Here is a 4066-nt window from a genome sequence, read left to right as displayed (position 1 = left end):
GGAGATTCTGGGTAGCATTGGGAAATTGCAGGAAACCTTTCATCTCCCTCAAGGAACCGAACAAGAATGGAATTGTGGGATTGGGATTCTCTCAGGTCATGTTTATTTATCAGTGGCTCGTTAGTATAATAAATCAGGTCCCCTGTCACTTTGAATGAAGTCATGGGGTTGCTGGAAGGAACTTGGCAGAACACCTTGATATTATTAGTGATGGTGCAGACAAAGCCTCATGAAAGACGATGCCCTGGCTGGGGTGCTCAGGCACCCTCACATGCTCACGCTCGTCCCTGCACCCCGCTGGCAAAAGGCAGCCAGCCCGCAGTGCCGCGGTCATCCCAGGGCAGAGCTCGGGGGCCACGGTGAATTTGGGACGCACCGCACGGCACAGCCGCAAGGTGCCCGCAGCACCAGTGCAACTGTGTGCCACAGGTACGTGGCAGAGAAGGATGCTTCTCCTTCTCCCGCTGCCAGCTCCAGGAGACGTGTTTGGTGGGACACGTCCCCGTCCCGGCCCTGCTGTCCTCCTGCTGCCCCAGCACGCTGCCAGGATGCGGACAGGGCACTGCAGAGCACTCGGCAGGCAGTGCGGGCGCTGGTCCTCCACTGGCAGTCATGTGTACCGTACACATGTGATGGCATTTTGCCTTTCACACCTCTCTGCGTCCTGCCAGACTTTGCCCTGGCTCTGACGTTGATGTGCTCTTTGGATCCCGCACCGGCTCTGGGAGCTCCCATGGCCGCAGCGTGAGGGGGCCTCAGGGTCGCGGGCAGGACCCCGCCACGGGGCGGACGGGCGAGAGAAGGCCCCAGGCTCACACAGCTCTGCCGTTACAGTTGGCTGCTCTGATCCTGATCGTCACCAGTCCCTGAGTCCTCTGAGCAGGACCTGCCAGCAGCAGGGGACCAGGGGATGGTTTTGCAGAGCCTTTGGCTTGACAGCTCCCCCTGTGCTGGGCCCCTGGCCGGGGTGAGCATGGTGCGGTGCTCTGATGGAGGTGCTGGGGAGTTCATCGGTATCCTTGCCCAAATCCGGCGCTTTTCCACACAGGAGAGCAGAGCCATGGGGTGATTCCTATTCTACTGCTGGAATTAATCCTGGGTGGCACTGAGGAAGAGCCATGACTGGTCCAAATTAGAGCAGCGCCACAGGTGTATAGCCCAAAAACGTTCCTAAAATAATCTTCCCCAGGAAATCCTTTGATCTAATCTGGTAATAGAAATGTAAATCTGAATAAAAACAGATCTTTTAAAATATTGATTTACATTTAGTTTAAATATAGCTTAAAGGTTATGATATAACAGCTGTATTTTATTGTTCAGTTTATGACAGTATTTGATCTCCATGCTGGGATAAATATTGAACTGCTCCTAATTTGTTGCTCATAAAACCCGACTTAGGGAGAAAGTTCACTCCCAATTTTACAGCCTGACCAGGGCCTTCACTACCACTGAAATGCCACGCAGTGCACCAGGGCTGCCTCAGGCAGGCAGGGTTGCCCGACACCACTGCGCACTGCGGGAGCCTTCCCCAGGCTGACCTGTCCCCATCCCCATCCCCGTCCCCGTCCCTGTCCTCTGTGCAGCACCCCATCGGGAATGGCTTGAGAAGTGCTCTGGGCCATAATCACCCCGCTCATTAGCAATCTTGACTCTGGCTGACCCATACATGTTCAAGGAAACAAGCATAACCACTGGAAAGGGAGGGAGAGGAAGGGCTGTAGGTGTTGGCCACATGTCTTCAGAGCCTGAGCCGGGCTCCAGCTGAAGATGCTATTATGTTGCAGTCATTTCCCTGGAAAAACAGGCTTGGAGATCTCCTCACTGTTCCTGGGAAGTGCTTTATGACCAGGAGGGTGTGGATTCATGGCTGGGGCAGCCACAGGAGGCTGCAGGGCTGCATGTTTGAAGCTTTTGCTGTTACTTTACAAAGATGTCATGAATGATACTGTGAACGACTCGAGAGATGAGGCAAACGCAGACACCAGAAAGCGCTTTAATGTCTGCCTCTGCCATGCAAGGAAGTTGAGCTAAGATCTGCAAATCAAAGGGGTCCATTGCAGACATAGGTAGAAAACGTGGAAGGCAGGCAGCAGACGCTGCACGCAGCGCTACTCATGTCAGCAGGGGCAACCAGTGGCTGCTGCCGCTCCGTGCAGAGCACCGGCAGAGCTGCAGCCCTGGGGCACAGCGGGCTGGGGAAGGTGGCTGAGCAGAGAGCACAGAGGGTGCGGCCCAGGCCAGGAACAGCAAACGGCAATGCGTTCATGCAGAACTGCAGTTCTGCTTCTCCCTGCTCCATTGTGGCAGCGGCTGATGGGGTGCCAGTGCCCGGCTCCCGCAGCACACTCTGCAGGACCAGGGGTTGTCTCCGTGCGTGCTCTGAGCCGGACCTGTGAGCCCTGGCCAGGCACACGGCCTCTGTCCTCTGGACTTTGCCACCCCTCTTTGAGGGGCTGTTTGCGGGCAGGGTGCCTGCAGGACATCGGGAGCCCAGCTCTCGGTGCGGGCATGGAGCGTGCTGCTGCATCCCAGCGGTGCTCAGAGGGGCCCTGGTGCTGCCAGCCCGCAGCGCTCTCCCCTTTCTGCAGGCCAACCTGACTGCCCCCAGCCGTGCGGGCCACGGGCACACGGAGCTGTGGCTGCCCACCAGCATCTCGTGCCTTGGGGCCGGGCTGGGGCTGCCACTCTGGGGAGAGGCTGGAGGAGAAGGGGCCGCCCCGCCGAGCCCCCGGCCTGTGGCCCGGCCTCGCTCCTTGGCCAGCGCCGTGCCGTCAGGAGGGCGGGTCTGTGCGTGAGGGAGCCCCCGCCGCAGTGCCAGGCCTCCCCATGGCTTCTCAGGCCAGGCCCTACAAGCCACTTGCATCTTTTTTAAATTTTCACAAAGTCTGGCCTGAACACACCATCGCCTGAGGATCCCGTGGATTCGCTGTCACCGCTCGCCGTGCGCGTGGCAGCACACGGGGGGACACCCCGCCGTCCCTCTCGCACCCCGCAGGGGACCCTGCTGCATCCCCCCCGCGCCCACCCCAGGAAGGCCAGTACTGCCCCCTCCCTCCTCGTCTTCCCTCCAGCAGCGGGGGGCTCGGCACCTCCTTAACCCCCGTTTCCTCTCCCAGCTCCCCTTGACGCTGAGAACGACGGGGCTGAGGGCGGCAGGGCGACATCCTGCGCCCCCATCCTCCGGCCCGCTCCCCTCCCGGGCACGGCCGGGGTACCCGGGGACCGGAGGGGCACCGGGGCGAAGCCGCAGCGCTGCATTTCGGGCCCCCCCCGGTACGGGCCCCCTCCCCCCCCCGGCCCAGAGCTCCGCGCTGCGCAGCGCCCCAGGCCCGGCCCGGGCTCCTCCGCCGGGGCTCGCGTGCCATCCAGCGGCCAAGGCCCGGCCCGGCGCAGGCTGAGCCCTCCCGGCAGGGCGGCCGGGGACAGGGAGAGCCGCGCCCGGCCGCAGCCACGGCGGCCCCGGGGGATCGGGGGGCCCGCCGGGGCGCTGGGAGAGCCGGAGGGAGCCCGGCGGGAGGGCAGGGGCCCCGGACACAGCGGGCGTGGGGAGCGGCCCGGCAGTGAGGGACGGCCCCCATTAACGTGCCGATGGGGGCCGCCACGGCGCCGCGCTCAGAAAGGCGAACGGCGGGGAGCCGCGGTCGGGGAGACTGCGGGGGCTGCGACTGCGCGGGGGCTGCGAGCGGGGCTCCTCACGGGGCACCGCGGGAGCCGGCGGCACCGCCAGCACCGCCGGGAACCGGGCACGCCGGCACCAAGCACCACGGGGAACCGGCAGCCACGGGCAGCCCGCCCCCCGCCCCCCGAGCGGCCGCTGCCACGGCCCCGCCCCCGCCCCCGCCCCCGCCCGGTCCCCGCGGCGGCGGCTGCGCCCTGCGCCGCTCGGCGGCGGGCAGGGGGCGGGGCGTCCGTTGGCCCCGCCCCCTCCGTCGGCCCCGCCCCCACACGCCGGCCCCACCCCCGGCGCGCTGCGCGGTGACGCGGGGGGCGGGCGGGGCGGGCGGAGCGGTGCGGGCCGCGCCGTGCCGGGGGATGCGGGGCGCGGGGCCGGGCGCGGGGCCCCCCC

Source organism: Anser anser (genome assembly GCF_964211835.1).
Source record: "Anser anser genome assembly, chromosome: 27".
NCBI lineage: Eukaryota > Metazoa > Chordata > Aves > Anseriformes > Anatidae > Anser > Anser anser.
The sequence above is the reverse complement of the archived record's forward strand: the minus strand, read 5'-3'. Positions refer to the sequence as shown.